This window comes from Canis lupus, chromosome 6 (genome assembly GCF_011100685.1).
Source record: "Canis lupus familiaris isolate Mischka breed German Shepherd chromosome 6, alternate assembly UU_Cfam_GSD_1.0, whole genome shotgun sequence".
Lineage (NCBI taxonomy): Eukaryota > Metazoa > Chordata > Mammalia > Carnivora > Canidae > Canis > Canis lupus.
The window spans coordinates 7950671-7970377 of record NC_049227.1 but is presented as its reverse complement, the minus strand read 5'-3'; the positions used below and the strand labels follow the sequence as shown (position 1 = coordinate 7970377).

The 19707-nt window shown below is 50.4% G+C and overlaps 1 protein-coding gene and 1 long non-coding RNA gene across 7 annotated transcripts in view; one reads left to right on the top strand and one right to left on the bottom strand.

Annotated features, from left to right (window-relative positions):
• CUX1 (cut like homeobox 1) overlaps window positions 1-19707 on the top strand; it is a 364561-nt gene that overhangs the window by 129976 nt on the left and 214878 nt on the right. The window lies entirely within an intron of this gene.
• On the bottom strand, window positions 8796-15646 carry LOC119872140. The gene is made up of 3 exons (XR_005360555.1): window positions 15454-15646; window positions 10355-10428; window positions 8796-10080 (listed from the first exon to the last, which is right to left on the bottom strand). It is a non-coding gene; the product is annotated as an uncharacterized LOC119872140 (long non-coding RNA).

Sequence of the window (19707 nt, the reverse complement as noted above, 5' to 3'; positions counted from 1 at the left end):
GACAGGAAGGAACATTACACAGCCACTAAAACCCAAAACCATGACCACTGACCACTGGTAAGAAAGGTGTGAATGTTTATGGTAGAGTGCTGATGAGGGAGAGCCACCATGTTGGCAGGAGGTCAAAGATGGTGGCCAAGGGATAACGTCCTGCTGGGGTCTCAGGATGGATTATAGGTGTTCTGAATACAAACTCTTTCTTGAATGCTGTTATATGTTCTCTCTAAATTAGTTATTCTGAGGGTGGCAACCTCTATATTAGAAATTAAACCTTGAAAAAAGAAAAACAGAAGTATTCGTGTAGAACTCAGCCTGAGAGTAGCCTCTTGCCTCTTCCCCCTGGGAGTCTACCCTGCCCTCCCCTCCCCCCACCCACTCCACCCCCATCATCTGTCCCTTCCTCTGAGGACTGAGATGTTAAGTCACTTTGTGCCCTGGATGCCCCCAGCCTGCTGCTGCTGATCACATTCAACAGTTACTTAGGTGCCACCATAGCCAGTAGACAGTAAGGTGTTGGGTACGGGCCCCATGTCTTATTTATCTTTATTTCCTTATTGGTTAGCACATAGGTGTACCTGGAGTAGGATGAGTGGGTGAATCACCTTTCTAAATGTTTCCTAATCTGAAAAATGTACCCCCCCATAGGATGGTTGTGAGACAGAGGCACATAAAAATCTCAGTATAGTCCCAGTACACAAAAGGTGCTCCATAAATATTTTCTTCCATCTTTTGTGGCTTTTCGTTTTTGAGTGCTCCGACTGTTCACTCCAGAAAAATCGCTTGCAGTAAGAACCTGCCCTGCACTCACTCTATTTTTACTTCACCGCTTTGTGAGTGTCCCATGGGACTGGGTTTTTTGAAAGCCACGCACTCTGTGGGCTGCACTTTCAAAATGGCGCCCCACATGGAGCAGGCCCCGCAGTGGGAGGTGGCCCCCACCTGGGAAAACTAGACGCCAGTGAAAAATGCTGGAGGTGTTCGGCACCCACAGAACCTGGTCATAAAACTGGCACGTTTGGCGTGTTCTCAGTACAAAATGAACGCTGTTAAAAATAAAATGTACAAGAAGAAACACATTTGAATCTGTGGGCACTGCAAAGAGTTTCGCAAGGTATTAAGATCGCATTAATCTTAATTTTATTATATATTAAAGTTTCTAACTTTTCAAATAATGCAGTTTTCGTTGTTTTAAAACATCTGAGAATTATAGAGCTATTTGGTGTGGCTGTCAGGCAAGGACTCCTGCCATTTATTGGGGCCCTGGTTTTATTTAATAGCCAGATGAATGGAACAGTTAATAAAAGAAATATTGCTTTATTCCCTGACATTTATGTCCTTGGTTTCCAATAAAGAATTGAAATTATGAATAGTTGATGGTTTAAATTGATGTTTTATGTTGAACGCTAGCTATAATTTGCCCTCTGAGGATTGTAATACCGAGAAACAGATGGTTTTTCACAGTAACAAATTGCTATGTGTATACAGTCTATAGTCTTGGCTTTCAGATACTTTCACCTTCAGTTCCGAGCTGCCCTGCTGCTGGCAGGCCAAGGGAGACGCAGTGTCACTGGGAAGGGCTTCCCACGTGGGGGCGGGGGAGGGGGCACAGCCAGGCCCCCGGGGTTCGGGGCGGTTCAGATCGGAACGTGGGAAGTGTTATGCACCAGCCGCAGTTGGTACCTGCATTTCAGGCCCAGCCTGGGAGCCAGGGCCAAGAGGAGCAGCCTGCCTCCAGAAGCCACCCCTCCAGTGTTCTGGTGGCAGCTCCGGGGCAGCGCCCACAGCACAACTGCGTGTGACAGTCAGATGCCATGGGCACCGCCAACCTGAAAGAGGTGGTCCCGGAATGGGCAGCGAATGAGATCCACTAGAGGCGAGTTGTTGCATTTTGTGGGTACCCTGCAGAACAGAGAGATTGAGAGCTCAGCCTCTGGGGCCAAATGGCCCATGTCCCTGGCCTGACCACTGTGGCTGGCCAGGTGACCTTGGGGAAATTCCCCGATCCCACTTTCCTCATCTGTAAAATAATGACAGCAGGAGCCGTCTCCTTGTTATGGGGAGTGAATGAGATGGTCTCATAAAACAGCATTAAGCATAGTGTAGGGTACAAAGTACGGTGCCCAGTAAATAATGTGCTGGTGCTGATGAGCTTGAGAAACCATACTTACCAAGCGGAATGATGTAGTGTGGTTATTAGCATTACAGAGCTTCCTTGTTCATCAGAGCAAGTACCCACACGGGCTCTTTAAACAGCAGTGCATGAGGCCTGCTGAAATGTACTTTCTAGAATGTTCTAAAGACACATGACATCCTTGGAGTGTGAGACCCCTGAATAGTAACACTCCAAAGCATCTCTGTGGTGTTGGCCCCTGTGGTGCCTCCCCCCAGGAGGGAGGACCCCGGCGGTCGCAGGCCTGATGGCTGCCAAGGTTGGTGAATCTCCCATGGAAACATGGAGCTTGTTAAAGTGTTGAAATGTGAGCGAGCTAGCGTCCTTGGTAAACAGTTCAGGAGCACTTACAGATAGAATCCGGTGCCTGATTTCATGTGTGATTTTGCATGACGGATAACAACACTCAGTAATTGGAATTAATAGTGATGCACTTGAAGTTGGATCTTAATATTTTTGTAAAATTTCCTTGGTTGACATCGGGGGTTCTCTCTTCTCTGAGAAGAATGTTGAATTTAGTGGTTTCCCATGTTTAGATTCTGTTCCGAGAGCTTGTTTTCAGGGCATCTATCTGTTACTCAGAATGCAAAGCTCTTTTCCAGTAGGAAAGAAAATATAAAAGTGTTTGAGCTCCCAGTTGATTGAACCAAAAACCCATTTGTCTCATGACTCATCTGAGAGAGAGCTAGCAGCATTTCCTGAATACCTCTTATATGCTCCACTTATCCTTTTTTTTTTTTAATTTTTTATTTATTTACTTATGATAGTCACAGAGAGAGAGAGAGAGAGAGAGAGAGAGAGAGAGAGGCAGAGACACAGGCAGAGGGAGAAGCAGGCTCCATGCACCGGGAGCCCGACGTGGGATTCGATCCCGGGTCTCCAGGATCGCGCCCTGGGCCAAAGGCAGGCGCCAAACCGCTGCGCCACCCAGGGATCCCTCCACTTATCCTTTGAGTCGATCCTCCCAAGGAGGATGAGAGCCAAGGCCCCATCGCTGTGCTGCTGCGTGACAGAGCATGGATCCAAGCTGGCCTCTGTCGCAGAGCCTCCTGTCACTTGGCCTCGACTGCCTCCATGAGGGATCCGTGGCGAGCTCTGGAGGCCAGCCTTCGCTGTGGGGGTGGGGGGGGGGGAGAGCATAGTCTCCTGAAGCACAGAACCCAGTGAGTGGTCGTTAATCTCCAAATTGGTGTGAACTGGTGGTAGTTTGGAGATAAGAAGTAGGGAGGTCGTCATCTGGAGACCTTCCCTGCTCTGGACCATACTACTCCAGAGCAGATATCTTTCAGAAGCTCTTCCTCATCTGAAATGTGAGGTCATGAATCTTGGGCACAGAGCTGGTCCTCCTTGGGATCCTACAGCATCTCCCTGAAGCCTACAGGACCAGGCTGGCTCCTTCCAACTCCAAGCCCAGACCATCTCCAGCCTTGCTGACTGTGCAACCCCTGGTCAGTCCCCTTGCCTGCCACTGCCTCCACTTTGCTTTATTCATCCCTACGCCTTGCTCCTGGGTTCAGCTCAGACCCTGCCACCTGGAGCTGGGACTCCTTCCTGTGTGCACAATGCCTCTGAGGAATGCCAGTAGCCCTCCAGCAGAGTTGGGCATGCTTCCTTCCCAGTTAACTCACCTGGTCCTGACATGGCACCCCACACGTGGCACATGTAGAATGGATGGGTGTAAGCCAGGTGGCAGATGGAGAGGTGCTTCTTTTATCGTGATCGTGAGATTCTAAAGGTGGGGACAGTCACATCACATGGTGGCAGTGGTTACTAATAGATTGTCATATCCTCCAGTGTGAGAAATGATAAATGCAGGAGCACCACTTGTTTTGAAGTCTGTTCTAGGTCAGAGCTATGTTTCAGAGCTTTTGAAATATTTTTTTTAATGAAACGAAATTTTTCTCATGAGCGTTAAGGGCCTGTATCCTGATTACATGACGGGATAGCCTCTCAGGCTTCCCCACAAGAAGCAAGGACAGGAACAGTGTCTTCCGTGGCCACCACAGTGTCCTGGCACAGAGCATGTGCCTGAGGGCCCATGATGATGGGAGGCTGATTGGGGACTCCATTCAGAGCACAGGAAAGTAATAGAATCGGTCTGGTGCCCTGTTATTCCTGACCCAGATGAAAAACAAACCTGGCATGTCTTACATTGGAAATAAGTTTAGAAGAATTATTGACAAGAAAAGCCAAGGTCAGAAGAGGTGAATGTTTGGTTGGCAGGAGCTAGTCCGCAAGGCCACCCTGGTGCCTCCCAAATGTCCCGGGCTCATTTCTCACAGCCTGTGTTGTCCCAGTTGGGGGCTGAGGGGTGGGAGGTGGGAAATGGTGGCTGAACCCTTAAGTTCTTGGGGAGCTGTGAAGAAAACGTCACCCTCCCTGGCTGTGAAAGCTTGAAGCTCTATTTGTGGTGCCTGTTCCTTGGTGGACCTTAACTTGCCCAAAAGCCTGTCTTCGTCAGCTGCAAGCCCTGCCAGCTGAGTTGGCACCAGCTTCTCCTCCTCTGCGCCTCCTGCTTTAGACCTCTCCCCATGTCTCATGCCTCCGCTGCATGTTTTCTGTCACCCCAAACTCCACAGTCCTGCTCTCACGTGTCCTCTGGCCTCTTGCATGGCCTGGCCTGCAGCCATCCGACAGCCTTCCTAGTCTTTGGGAGGTGGCCTGGCCAGCCTTTCCTGTCACCATCGTGCTCATGATCTTCTCTGTCTCCCAGGACACTTGGAATGAGGCCTCCACACCCTGATGGCCACCCCAGGGCTCTTTGTGACAATGGTCCCACACCCCAGTGCCAAACAGACTCAGCCTTTGCCCAAGGGCATCAGACTCCTTGTGCTGAGGACACAGAGATGCCTTATGGAAGCGAGGGCTCCCACATTCTGGAGCCTCTGGACCTGCTTGTCCTTCTCTTTCTATTTGTCAATAGCCTGCCCATCTTCCAAGGCCCAGCTTGTGACCTTCCTAGGCCCCCTCTCCATCCACAAGATCCTCGTTACTCCATCCAACCTCCATGTGTGCCAAGGGCCCAGTCCTTCAGTAGAACCAGAGACCTTGGGTGGGGTCAGATCTCACACGGTATCCCATTGGCACCTCACCTAAGATTATGCGTGTGCCCAGCCATGGTAATGGTCACCATAAGAGTGGCACTGGTTGCTGGCTTTATGTTAGGCATGGTACTCAATGCTCTATGGCCACTATTCTTTTGTTTAACTGCATAGCATCCCCATGGGCTGAGTGATCGCATTTTGATTTCACAGGTGGGAAAACACAGGCTCAGAAGCATTAGGAAAGATTCCAGGCTTTCCAGAAGGTCACAGGGCTGCCAAGGGCCAGAGCCCGAGCCCAAGCCCACACCTGAGCTTTCCACCACTGGCCATGCTCGGCATGAAGTTTAGCCAAAGGTCTGAGCATTTGAGAGTTTGAAGGCCCTTTGGAGGTGATGAGGCCAGGTGCTGTCACCTGGTCGAAGCTGAGCCTGGTGCAGAGTTGTCCTGGGCGCACACAGTGGGTGGAGGCACAGTGACGGGTATGTGGCATGTACTGAGCCCAGCCTGGTTTCCTCCAGCTGTTTGCATTCTCGGCTTCTCTGTCACTCCCAACCCCAGGTACGTGAAAAGCAGGAAGGCAGCTGCATGGGTAGATTGGGGTAGACTGTGACCCCTCCGTAGAAGATGCTCATAACGTCTCTCTGCACATGCTTTCTATGGCTGTGATTTGTGTGTGCGTTCCTGTGCTCTGGGAAGTAACTTAATAAAATGATGGCCTCACTCCAGTGGAGACAAGCCACGCTGGGAAGAGGCTGAGAGGTACAGAGCCTACAGCCCCAGCACTGCCAGGAAGAGCAGGTACAGAGCACAATTCTTTAAGTCCCATTCAGCATATGTACTGCTAATCTCTGCCCCAGAACTTCTCCAAGTATGTGTTTTCATGTCCCCTTTGACAGATAAAACCCATCAGGCTTCTTGGAGCCCAGGAATGCAGAGTTAGAGGGAAAGCCTGTTTGGCTGCCCGGCTCTCGTTTTCCCCTTTGGTAGATGGTTCTGGGGGCCTCCCGAATCGACAGATGTTGGAGTAAAAGATTTGGGGTTAGAATACCATCTGCATGCAAATAAGAGCCAACGGGGTACGTGGAGACAATGAACTTGAAAGGAGACCAGATAAGTAAAGAAGCTGCTAAATGTAACAAGAAGCAGGACTTCCCCTGCTTGTGGTCGGGGAGAACCATCGGCTGTGTTTCTTCCCATATTTTCCCCCAGCTCTTAGCCTTTGCACCCAGTCATGCTGCTGATGTTTCTGGTGGCCACGCTGGGGAGAGGGTAGCCAGCCGCAGTCACAACCCAAAGGCTGCGTGAGGATTTCAGAACCTGCTTTTCCTTTTGCTGAGTCTAGTCAGTGCTTTTTGAGCCTCCCAGAGGAGGTGAACTTGGCAGGCCATCAGGGTGCTGCTGAGGCAGTGTCCCTTCCCCTCCCCTTCCCCTCCCCCACCCACCCAGTGCAGATGGGCAGCACTTCCCCGGGTGGCTCATGAGATCCAGCACTTCTGGTTTCATATCATTAAAAAGAGTACATAAGAAAAAAAGCTGTGGAAACAAGCAGCATTTGAAACAAACCATGGGTGCCCCCCACTGCCATGGGCAGAACAGTTAAAGTGCCCTGCAATGGCAGCCGAAAGGTTGCACCCAAGAGAAGCCAGGCACTCAGGCCAAGTGGCTGAGATCACTGCTGAGATAGGACCTATGGTTTGTATCCCAGGTAAGCATGGACACAGTCACAGAGGGTTGCGCGAAGAAGCCCCTCCTCTGCTGTGGAGATTTCCCACTCAGTTTTTTGAAGCTGCCAGGGAAGTAGGGGAGGGGGCTGGCCTGCCTGCCTCCTGTCTGTCTTCAACCAGAGCAATCCCATCTTCATCTGCCTACATACATCCATGTTCCACATCCTTGTAAAGTTTTGTTTGAAAATAGTCTTGGAAAAAAAAAGAAAGAAAATAGTCTTGGGGCACCTGGGTGGCTCAGTGGTTGAGGGTCTGCCTTCAGCTCAGGGCGTGATCCCGGGGTCCTGGGATGGAGTCCCGCATCAGACTCCCTGCAGGGAGCCTGCTTCTCCCTCTGCCTGTGTCTCTGCCTCTGTGTGTGTGTGTCTCTCATGAATAAATAAATAAAATCTTAAAAAAAAAAGAAAATAGTCTTCTGTATCCAAAAATTTAAAAAAAGTTTAAAAACCACTAACTTAGACTCTAAACTCTTTGTTTTCGATTTGGGAAACTTGGGCCCACAGAAGGGAAGTGACTAGCTAGTGAGCTGGAGGCCGGTTGTGACCTTGGCTCATTCACTGCCTGTGGCTGGTGGGTCCCTAACACCCAGGCAGTGCCCTGACCACATGCCCAGTGCCCAGCAAGGGGTGCCTTAGTACATATTTATAAACAAATAAATAGACATTTTCCATTTGATCACATGGCCCAAAGACAGACACTGATTTAGGTCTCTTATTTCAGCTTGGCTAGAGAGGAATATATGAGATATGAGAAAGCAAAGTCTGACAGTCATGGCTGTGTCTGGAAGGTGGTACATCAGACTTTTCACAGATTAATGGGATTTGGCTCTTGTATCATTTGAGGGGTTTCTTTGTTTATAGAGAGTATATATTGTTAGAAAGTAATGTAATTCCATTTTTAGTAGAGAATAATACAATATATATAAGGATATAATACCCCCAGTCTTCGGATCTGAGGAACCTTTGACCATGACCACCCCAAGTTGAGCCTGGCTTGCTGTGCCAACCACAGGCAGCCTGGGGTTTCATCTCCCTGGGCTTCTGCTCTTCCCTCTATGAAAAGAAGGTCTGAGCCCCACGTCCTTACCTTTCCTGACATTCTCTGACCTGTGTCATGGGACAGCTGCTCTGGTCCAGACAATATGATTGGCTAATCCAGTGCAGATGTGGAGGAATGCAAGAGATGGGTTCACAGGTCAGAGGTAGAGGTGCTCTGTCGGGAGATGGGGCCTGAGAGCTTTAGTGGCTCTGTGTCCCCGGTCCCTTCTGCTGGCCTTGCCCACTGTCCCTGGACCATGTCTCCCAAGTGAAGAGGACACATTCAGGCCTTGTCTTAGGCACTCCTTCACCTAAGGATGCACTCCTCCCTTGGTTTCTGTGACTGCCCCTCCCTGGTTTCCTGTGGTCCCCTCTCTCTGTCACCATGGTGCTCCTGGGAGCAGAAACTGGCCCTTCACACCTGCACATCTGTTTAGCAGGCCGGGCCTTGCCGAGAGTGCCACTTACCCTCTCTGTCTTTCAGCTCCAAATTCCACCAGCTCTGAATCCATTGACCCAGTGCCCCGTGCATCAAACACAGCATGTCCAAAGCCAACATGATCATCTCCGCTGACTTGGGCTTTTCTGCCTCCCCTATGGTGGCATCATGGCCCACCAGCCTGCTCCAGCCTGGAGTCTGGGAGGGACCATGAGATGCCCACCCCCCGTATTAGCGCCTTGCTGAGGCTCTCCCAAGTTTATTCCCTGGGGGCCTCAGGCTCATTTATTATTCTTACCATACCTTAGGAGTCACCTTTATTTTATTTTTTATTACTTTCAAATTTTATCTAGAGTTTTGCTGGTATTAGCCTAGCAGCAGTCTCTTCTGGGACGGGTTGGTCAGCCTTGCCCACCTTTAATTGGCTTTCTCCACCCAGACAGTTGCATTTGGACCTGAGCCGAGGGCTTCCACTTCTGTTGTTGCCTTCACATACCTACATGTTATCTGCCTCCCGAAGGCATTACAGAGGGTCTTGGTTTAGTTTTTGGAGGGCATTTAAGAACTTGTTTATACAGAAGATAAATCGTAGAAACCCAGGTGGCTTTGGTGTACACCTTGGACCCTCATTATTGGGAGCTATGAGGGATTCAGGTCTCCAGGCACCCCTCCTGCTCTTGCTACTTCCATTTTTCTGGATTGCTTAGGAATCCACCTCACATGCGAGCCACACTAGCTTATTTAATCCTGCCACATGGACTCCAGAAAACATTTTAGAGAACTTTGTATAAACCAGAGAAACCATGCACACTGACAGAGCACATTCTTTACCTCACCAGGATCTTCCTGTTCTTTCTGCTGTTCTTTTAAAAATTAATGAGTCTGGATCTCTTCTTACAAGTCAACACCCTCTGAACCTGTGTAGCTTAAATTATGGCCTTATGCCTCCTTGACTAAATGACCCTAATCCAATATCTCTGAGCTAAGGGTTGCTTGTGATAAATGTTGGCAGAACTTCAGGTAACACTTTACTTGGGAAACGATTGGGGTCACAAAATAGAAAAACAAGTGCAGAAAAGGACCTTGTGGACCATTATGTCTTCAGACTGTAGTTGTCAAGGCTTGGATTTACTTGTACAAAACTCTTGTTGATGTTTGAGATGCACACTGGTCTGGCTCAGGTCCTGTAGGCAAGACGACACCCTAGTGAACACAGAGTGATTTGTGTTTATGGGGACTTAGCAGATTGGTGGGTAGTTTGCAGTAAGCTTGGCAGTGCTTATTCATATTTATCCAAGAGCTGCAGGGCCATCTGCCTATTTTGCATTTTGGTAGAGACGTCTGACCTTCTTGTGGAGGAGAACTCTCGGGGAGGCCACGCCTAGGAGGGTGGCCGGAAGGTGACAGGGCACCTCCGGAGTTGTGTCCTCTGCTCCGGGTCAGTGCTGTGAGTGAGGGCAGAGGGAAGCTGCTCCAAATGAGGTCCTTTGCCCTTAAGCTCAGCTGACCCTAGAGGAATCCCCGTTGTGGGCCTGTGGGGTGGACGGCATCCCATGCCTCTGGCAGCCAGCCCCAGCTGCTCAAGCATATTGCAGCAAGTCACTTTTTTTCTGGTTCGTCTCTGCTTTGCCTCATGTGACACAGCCTGGCGGGGCCCTGGGCAGATCTGTAGGTGGCAGGACCAAAGCAAACACACAAGGGGAGAAAATGAAATGATGATCCCCAAATGCAAAGCTTTCATTATGACTCCCTCCCTCTTTTCCCAGCATCCTTTTCTCCTTTCTTTTCTGTGACTTGTTGATACAGCCCTGTCTCCTCTTTCTCCTCTGCTGTGGCTTGTCCTTACCTTGCCACCCGATGTCCACCCATAAAAATTGTGCACCCTCTTCCGTGTGCCTGCCCAAAATAGACTTCTCTAGAAACTTCTCTGACATGCTCACCTAAACAGGGCCATTGCTCCTTGGCACTGCCCTGGGTTGTCCGCATCTGGTACTTATCTTATTTCCTCCCCATTCTGTAGAAGAAAAGAACAGATTCATGGTTAGGAAGCTGCTCGAAGCAACCCAGGCCATGAGTGGAGGAAGCCAGCCAAGTGCAGCTGAGAGCCCCAGCTCCGGGACAAGGTTTTGCTGACAGGCCTCAGCTTCTCCCTTCCTGGGACAGTGATCTCAGGGAAGATTCACTGAGTGTCTGGTCATAAGGCTGATTCCACCCAGCACTGCTGGGCCCTGCTGGCACTACAGAGTGGTTCTCACTGGCCTAGACTCCATCCGCAGCCCAGGGATTCCCTAACTGAGGAGCATGTGCTGTCCAAGCGCCAGCCAGCCAGCTACTTAACTCCATTACCGTGTCTTAATTGGCTTTAGCAGGACTCCATAGTGGCCATACACTTTCCCGCTCCCTACCACCACTTCTACCCCGCCCTGGGACTGCCACATGGCCAGGTCCTGTGCCATGATCCTGGGTAAAGATCACCCTCCGCTTCCCCCATGTTTCCTGGGCATCCAGAGTGCCTGTTGCAGAGCCTGGAATGCAGGGATGAGGTAGCCACTTCCTGCCCCTGGGGTGGAGGCATCCCAACACAGGACCTACCCTCAGCCTGGGGCTCACCTAGGACTGCCTGGAAAGCATCTGTCTTAATGTACCAACAGCCCTGCTTGTTGTGGGAGGAGCAGCTTTTCAAAAACGGTTAGGCCCATAGGGTTTCAGGAAGGACAGAAAGGGAAGGGTGGCTTTCCCGACTTCAGTCTTCCTGAGGGAAATTGATTCCTGGTAAAAACTGGCTCTTTGGATTGCAGCTTTGGTGTGTAGGGCAGAGGGCCTGCTCCCCAGGATGCCCCCACAGCACCTGCAGCCAAGGGGTCCTTCCTTGTCCCAGTATCTGCATCCAGCTCTTTCTCCCTCCTTCTCTGAAGTCCAGGGAGGTGGTTCTGTCAAGGGGATGAGAGATAAAGGCCAGGTTTATGGTGGGACTCTGAAGTGCATTTCCTCTTGGGCCTCGGGCAGCAGCGTTTCCGTCCTCCAGCATGGTATGCTGGAGGAGAGCCCCTGGCTCACCAGCTTCCTCCTGATTCTGCAGACATTCTGGAAAGACACGGTGGCCTCCGTCACGCTATCAAGTGCTACATCTTGGGGCATCTGCTGTCCCCGGGCCAGCTTGGAGCAGGCGAGATCTGATTGTTGGGAGTGGGGTTGGCCCCATCCCTGGGGCCTCCATCTGTTAGCTGGGTATGTATGTCCAGGGAAGCAGCTCTCCCCTCCTCCCTATTAAGGCTTTCCCTCCGCTTGGCCTCACCAGGGGCCTGCTGGCCACACCTGTGTGACCCTTTGAACTTCATGGATGACGAGTGTTGGAGGATGACTTTGAGATCTCAGTTCTCCAGCAAACATACCAGTTTGGGGGCTGCCTTTGATTGATGTTGGCTACCTCCAGACCACAGGATTGCCCTGATTTGAGAGAGCACCCCACAATTAGAGTGCTCAAGTGTGGTTTCTGCTCCCCTGAGGCCTGTGACAGGTTCCCCAGGAAGACCCCCTGACAGAGGATGATGTGTTCATCTGCAGCAGGTCCACTTGGGGCCCAGTTGTTGCCCAGATTACACTTGGCCCAGCAGTCCACGCTGCCCTGTGAGGGGTCCAGCTACTGGGTTTAAGATTACTGACAAATGCATCCAATTGGATCTCGTTTAAAACTTGATAGCTTCCGAAGTTTCCAGGTTTGGAGAGAAAATGAAATCCTTTGTCCCCTTTGCAGGGCCTAGTGGTTTTGTCAGTGTCGTGTGAGCGTGTTGTAAAGAGTCTCTATTTTGAGCTGTTCGGAAAAGCAGCTGCCCTGACGTGAGACACGTGTGTCTTAAACTCGTTTCCCGATGTTAGCACTAAAATAGAAATCGGACTCTGTCTGCAGTATTTCTCGAAGGCAACTTGTCAGTAAAACTGCTTCCAAATGTTTTCCCGAGTAGGCAGCTTTGACCCAGACTCATATCCTCATGTGGAGGCCACGACAGAGTGCATCTTGCTGCTTTCCATGCACCCGACTTCCTCCTTCAGACATTCGTTTGCAGTCTGGCAGACAGTTGACTTTGGTGTATGCAGTTCCCTATCGCGCCGATGGGTTTGAGGGAGTGTTCCTCAGAATTTGGGGCAAGATACCTTTAAACATTTTTCTTTTGACCAACATCCTGTAGCCTTCACTTGGAGAATCCGTGGGATAGCTCAGGGTCTTTTCAAAATGACTGCGTGCACCTACCTGCCAGACTTAGGCCGGAGGGGGACTGACCATGGGCATTCACCTTGGGTACTCAGTAGCTCCAGTTGACTGCTTCCCCATGAGCCAAAGTGTTAAATTTGGGAGTTCCTTGTCTTCAAACAGAAAATCCCTTGTTCATTTAGCTGTGACTTGGAGGGGAGGAGTAGGGTAGAAAGTGGAAATGCTCTTTCTCCACCTTTAAGATCTTTTTAAAAATTTTTAAATTTTGTTTTAAAGATTTTCTTCGTTTATTTGAGAGAGAGTGAGCAAGAGAGCATAAGCAAGGGGAAGCAACAGAGGGAGAGGGAGAAGCAGGCAGCATGGTATGGGACTTGATCCTGGAATTCTGGGATCACCACCTGAGCCAAAGGCAGGTGGTTAACCAATTGAGCCACCCAGGCACCCAACCTTTAAGATCTTTAATAAAATATTTGTATTAAATGTATCCTATTTGTCAGGGCCCATGCCAGGAATAGAAACATCCGAAAGTCATAGCCCAGCCCACAGGGGGCTCTCCAGGGACCGCAGACATATAAACAGGGTATCCTGGGGTTTGGTGACCCAGAGCCAGCACCCCGCCCTCCCTGGGTGGGCTTCATACTGGAGAGGACCCAGCCAGTGAAGATAGAGCAGGTGTGTTCGAAGGCCTGCCCGCCTCTGAACCCTGGACACCTAATTTGCTTTTTCACACTAGATTGCCATTATTTGCATCTTTTATCCTCACAGGACTCCAGTTTAAGAGGCTCGGTTGATCTTCCTGGCCATGCACATACAGGGCACACAGTGGGTACTCAATAAGTATGTGCTGAGCAAGTGCCACTCTGCCCTCCTGGAGAGAGTCCTCACAGGTTTGCTTGAAGAAGCAAGCCCTGGCCCCGGCTCAGGAGTGCTTACTCACTGATTAACTGCTTTTACGGAGTGTGCTGAAGTTAGAGATGTCGCTGTCCATCTGCTCTTACATTGATAGAAAATTGTGATTCGTTTACCAAAATGTGATTAAAGGATGGTCAGAGAACTGTTGGGTGAGGTGAAAGTGTATGTGGTTGTGACTTCTGCATGACACCCAAAGTCCTGGGCAGGGAGAGGGATTTGGCCTGTTCCTTTCCTCTGGCACCAACAGCCGTGGGATTTGGGGTGCTTCTATTTCTCTATCATGTGTTCCACCTCATGTTTTTGCTTTTTAAAAAGATTTTATTGATTTATTTGGTGAGAGAAAGAGAGAGAGAGCACAAGCAGGGGGAACAGGAGAGGGAAAAGCAGGCTCACTGCCCCATCCTGATGTAGGGCTCCATTCCAGGACCCCGGGATCATGACCTAGTCCTTTGGTCCTTCAAGGTAAGGTCTCTGTCCCACCCCATCCAACGGGCCCCACTGTCTGGGGAACAGTGCCCCAGACAGATGGGGCTGGCATGTGCCTCCCTGCTGTTTCAGGCGCATTTTGGTTATGGGGGACCGGTGGAAGCTGTCATGATAAAGGAGGCTACTTTTCAGCTGCCCAGAAAGTGACCTGAGAGGGGCCCACCACCAGCCTTGTATTTGCAAATAATAGTGACCACACTGGGGGGCTTGGGATCAGAGGAAGGAGCCCCTGTGGACAGAGCAGACTCCTGGGCTGGGAAGCCTGGGGTCCATGGCTGCCACACCACTCTGCCCGGCCGCCCTAAGCTTTTGCAGTCTCTGATTCCTCATTCCTGCCCCAGAGGCTGCTGCATTAAATGCCCAGGAATCGTGAGGTGATAAGATCACCACAGTGTCACTGAAATTCAACTTAAATTGCAACCCTGGTTTTAGAGTGACCTCAAATGTGAAGTATCACTGTTTTCTCTGAATTGCCCGAGCTTTGTGTTACAAGATGAGAAGACAGGCCAGGTTTCCTAAAATATACGGCTTAATCCTTGGTCTCCCAGCACATGTCTGGACACAGAGTGTGGATGGGTGAGCCGTCTGCAGCGAGCTGGGCAGCTTCCACCCCCAGCATGTGGGCTTCTCGGGGACACACAGAAAGTTTAGCCTGACCCAGAGATGAGATGGGATCGTGGAAGCCGGGTTAAGCTGCTCGGGTCATCTCTCTGGCACCTGAGCAAATCCTTGCACACATTCTCTATGGGCATGCACTCGGAGAGAATGTCAGGCTTCAACGTTTACAAGAAAAGAAAATAAATTTTAGTGATAAATCAGCTGGTAAATAAGTACTGGTGACAATCAGCTTTCATCCCCGAAGCGTCCTGAGCTTTTAAAGAAGAGATTCACATCCCACATCTCATTTGTTTACAGCAATCTTTTAGCAAGGATCATGCCCGGGTGGGGGGACAGTCCAGAGGCTGCTGTGTGCCCGGGTGCTCTGGCCTCCTGGTTCTTTCCATTTGGCCACACTCATCCCCTGTACTGTATGCAGGCCTGCGAGGGGGGGAGGGAGTGGGCTGATGAGTGGAAAGGAGAACGAGGGAATAAATCAGGGAACTCCAAACTTTCTCTTAAAGGCCCAGATACTAAATATTTCAGGCCCACATGGCCAAGAGGCAAGATAAGGACATTGCGTAGGGACTTATCCGACCATTTTAAATGTAGCCATTCAAAAGCGTAAAAACCACTCTTAGCTCGTCGGCCATAAAAATACTGGCAGCAGACTGGACTTGGGCCAGGGGAGCTTGTAGTATCTCCCCTCCTCCCCGCCCCTCACCACCACCCAGAGGTAGCCTGGTGCTTGTTGCAGGTAGGATTCTGCAGATTATGCCCCGATGCCTCCCCCCTTCTCCAGCCTCCCACGGGAGGCTTCCAGCCAGAAGTTACCAGCAGTCTCGGAGTTGCCCTGTGGCACTGAGCAATTGGCCTTGGAGAGAGGCAGACAGGAGCCACAGCATGCTCCGAAGGAGGCATCAACCTACTTCCCTGCTCTCTTCCTTACTGAGGTTACTGTTCTCATCGTGTCCCTTCTGGAACTTGCTCCTAGAGGTACAGTGCAGGTGGAGTGGCTTCTGTGAGGCCCTTTCCCTGAAGAAAGAGCAGCTGCAAAGGATCCCAAAGAGGAAAACAGCAAGGAATGGGCAGGGCACGTAGATGAGTTTAGACAGGCGGTCAGTTCTCACAGATGATGGAAGATTAGCTTGGAAAATAAGGCCACGGGAGCTTATGTGCACAGTTATGGAGGCGCCGACCCAGGGAGGCAGGAAGTGAGGGGGTCTGGGGGGGAGCTGCAGCCACTCAGAAGGAAAGCCACCTGCATTTTGTTTCAGGGTCATTCCCTTTCTGCCTGGGGATGAAGAAGAAAACAGATTGGCATGTAGGTCCATCTCCTTCGTACAGACCAGCATGGGGGCAGGCAGGGGGGCTCCAGTTGCTCACTCATTTTTTAACGAGGTGGTTGCTTGGTTACTTTTTTTTTTTTTTTTTTTGCTTGGTTACTTTTGAAACAGGGAAGCCTTATTAGAATCGCTGAAGCCCCAGACATCTCCAGCACTACACTCCTTCCTCAAAGAGGAACCCTGCAAGTATCTAGTAGAATTCAGGGACAGTGCATCTTTTCCTCAGGGAAGAAGTAGCTTCTCATGAATGAGTTTGGCCATCATCTTTGGAAGCTGTTCGAATCAAGATCAAGATTCGGCTGGTGGGAGTGGATTAAAGCCATTCCACGCATCAGATTGAGTGTCACTGGCAGCTCCCGGGGAGAGAAACCTCGAGTGCCAGGGACACAAAAACCAAAGTCCTCCGTCCCCACCCCCACCCCCCAGCCATGGACTATAGGCTGTAGAGGGAGGCTTCCACTTTTCCAGATTGTCAACATGGAAATATGTTTCTTTTTGATTTCATTGTTGTCACCACCATCCTTATTGCAGTGACTTAGTGAGCTGTCTTGAGGTGTCTCTCCATCCCCACCACTCATCTTGTTGGAGGAGTGAACTCTCCTCCCCAGCCTGGTTGCCCTCTCTGTCTTCACCGCTGACTCTTAACCGCCTCTGCTCTCTCTGAGTTCATGCCACATCCTGCTGTCTCCTGTAGTGTCTTCTTTCTCCTGGTCCCCAAAAGCCCCTGAGGGCTCTGGTCACCGCCCCCCCCCACCCGCCCATCACTCCTGACCCCCCATCCCAGGGCCTTGTTTCTCCAGACCACTAGGTCCTGTGAGGGCCTAGTATTCCAGAAGCAGCTTCCCATTATCTTCACCTTCTGGGGCCTGGCCCAATCCTTGCTTCTCTACTTGGCTGCAGGGTCATGACCCCTCATTCTGGCTTTACGTTTCACGCAGACTTCATCTCCACCAGGCTTCTCTTCTCGGGGTACCACACTTGCCAGGTCCTGTCTGTTTTGATCTAGAGAATACCATATTGCTTCTCCTCCATTGCAACTGCCCCATTTCTGAGTTTTGGGTTTTTTGTGGGTTTTGTTTTTCTGTTTTTGTCTTTTGGGCTTTTTTTTTTTTTTTTTTTAAGATTATTTATTTATTTATTCATGAGAGACACAGAGAGAGACAGACAGAGAAAGCAGGCTCCATGCAGGGAGCCCGATGTAGGACTCGATCCCAGGTCTCCAGGATCAGGCCCTGGGCTGAAGGTGGCGCTAAACTGCTGAGCCACCCAGGCTGCCCGGCTTTTGGGCTTTTTGGTTTCTTTTCCCATTTCTTGTTTTACCCCCTTTGCCTAGATTTTACTCCCTGTTGGTGTCCTCAGCTCCATGCTTCCTTGTCCAGCCCATCCTGGGGACTCCTCTCAGGGGTTTAAACAACCCTTGATCCAACCCCTGTGTTTCTTTGTCGTGGGTGGTGGTGACTCTGCCTTGTGTAGGCCATGTTCGGGTCCTCTGAGTTGCCCAGAGGACGTGCTTCATTTCTAGAAAGCCTCCTACTCTCCCTACTTGCTCCTCCATGTCCAAGCCTTGCCAGCTTAAGTGCCCTCCTCTTCCTCCTCCTCTTGTCCTTCCTTGATCCATCGAGAGGGGTGCGCTCTCGCTCTCTCGCTCGCGCGCTCTCTCTCCTCCATCATATTTTCCCTGTGCCTTTCTTTTCTGGGTGTCCCTTACCCCCCCACCCCCATGTCATTATTTGCATGTGTGGCTTCATGCCCGATGCAAGCTTCCAGGTGGAAAGGAGAGGAGGCGCCCAGCACCTACCCCTGCTCCATGCAGAGTGACCGTGCTTGGTCTCCATGAACAGGAGCGCCTGGATGCCTATTCCCATGCTGTCCTCCTCTGCTGTGGACTTGCATGCTGGGGCAAGGTTCCATTCTTTCCCTCCGGCAGGACAGGACATTGCTGGAACCTAACATGTAGCAGATGTCAAATCACATATCAAAGGTGAATGGAATACTGTTTCAGGAGGAGAGACTGAGGTGTAGTTAAGTGAAGTCGTGACTTCACATGGCAGGCCTTTGTGTAGAACTTCTTCTGCCCACCGAGCACAGACAGGTTCACATGTGGTATATGAGAGCTAAATTGGGTTCTTGATTGCTCACCAGTTCTGGGAACCCTTGGCCACATGCGCTCCAGCAGCCCGAGATATTAACCAACCAGAAGGATAGCATACAGAGACTTGATCGGCCCTGGGCCCAGTTTCAGGTGCAATCTAGCATAGGCGGCCACACAACATAGTGGCTTTGGCCCCAGCAGGCCCCTGACTTTGCATTTGGGCCAAATATTCTCCAATGAAACAGCCTCTTCGAGCCTCAGATTCCCTGGGTCCACAGTGAGGATCATTCCACACGCCTAAAGGGCTTTCTGATACATGCACAAGATAGCACAGGACAGGGCCTGCCATGGTGCTGGCCTCGCAAGTGATACCCATAGAACTCCCCATGGGATGTAGCCAGGTGCCCCCCATCACCTAAAAGTACATGCTACGGAAAGACTACAGGGGCAGCAGAGCAACTCTGTCAGAGAAGGCACAGGAAATGGCTCAGTCCACACCATGAAAATAAGCCTCTTTCTATAGGCGAAGCCATTCAAGTGAGTTAGGGGCCCAGGCCAGGTCTGGGAGCCCAGCCTCCTGCCCTGTACCTTCCACCCTCCACCCTTTGTCACTTAGTACAGGATCTTTCTATATGCCTCCACACCAGGGGTGGAGGACAGTTCGGGCAGCACCTGGAACTTCTTTACCTCTAGCTTCTGTAAATTTAGACTTTCTCAGTTGGTAAAAGCTTTAGAATTACTAAGATTCCTTTTGTATTGCATAATGTTCTTGCCATTTAAAAGATTAACAGGCATCATTTCAGTGAGCCTTCATGAACGGCATGCCTCATTTAGCTTAATCTCTCTTTGGTACATGTTAAGACATAGAAAGAGAGCGTCTCTAGCCTATATGGGGAGTATGGAAATGAAAGGTTGCTCTGATCCAACCTCTCAAAACAGTGCATGTCTTAAAAAAGAAAAAAGAAAAAAAGTGGTGAGCAGCCTTGCCTGATATAAAAATGCCAGGTGTCCACAGGACAAGGCATAGGAAGTCATTCTCACATCATCTGGGTGCCAAGTTTGGGGCTAACAGTTGAGGGAACCCAGGACATTATTGGACCTTCCCAGCCACAGACTAGCAGAGATCACCTTGGGAAATTTCTGTTGTGTGGGAAGAATCCTTGCAGCCCAGCCCTGCATAGGACACCATGAGCTGCATTGGGCAGCCTTAGGGGTGGCGTAGGAAAACAGTTTGAAGGAGCAAGGGCTTACAGAGATGGCACTGGCTTCCCTAAAGTCAGCAGCATGGTGTGAACACCCAGTCAATGCCAGGTCCTTGATTCAGTGCTGGGGATAAGTAACAGCCTTGCCATCCATCGGGTTAGACTCCCTAAGCACCCACTTGCCACAAAGGAACACTTTGCAAACCACACAGGTAAAAGATGGGAGAGGTTTCACGCCCTGAGTAGGACACATGCAACAAAGGCATAACATCACGACCATCATCCCAGTGACTGCCACTTTGAGAACTCAGTGCGTTCATTCACTCAAAAATATTTACTGGCTGCCTGCTGTGGGTTGGACATTGTTCTTCTAAGACCAGTAGCATCATTCCTACCCAACAGGAAAAAATCCGAGGTTCAGAGAGAAATCTTAGCAAGCAGCTGAATT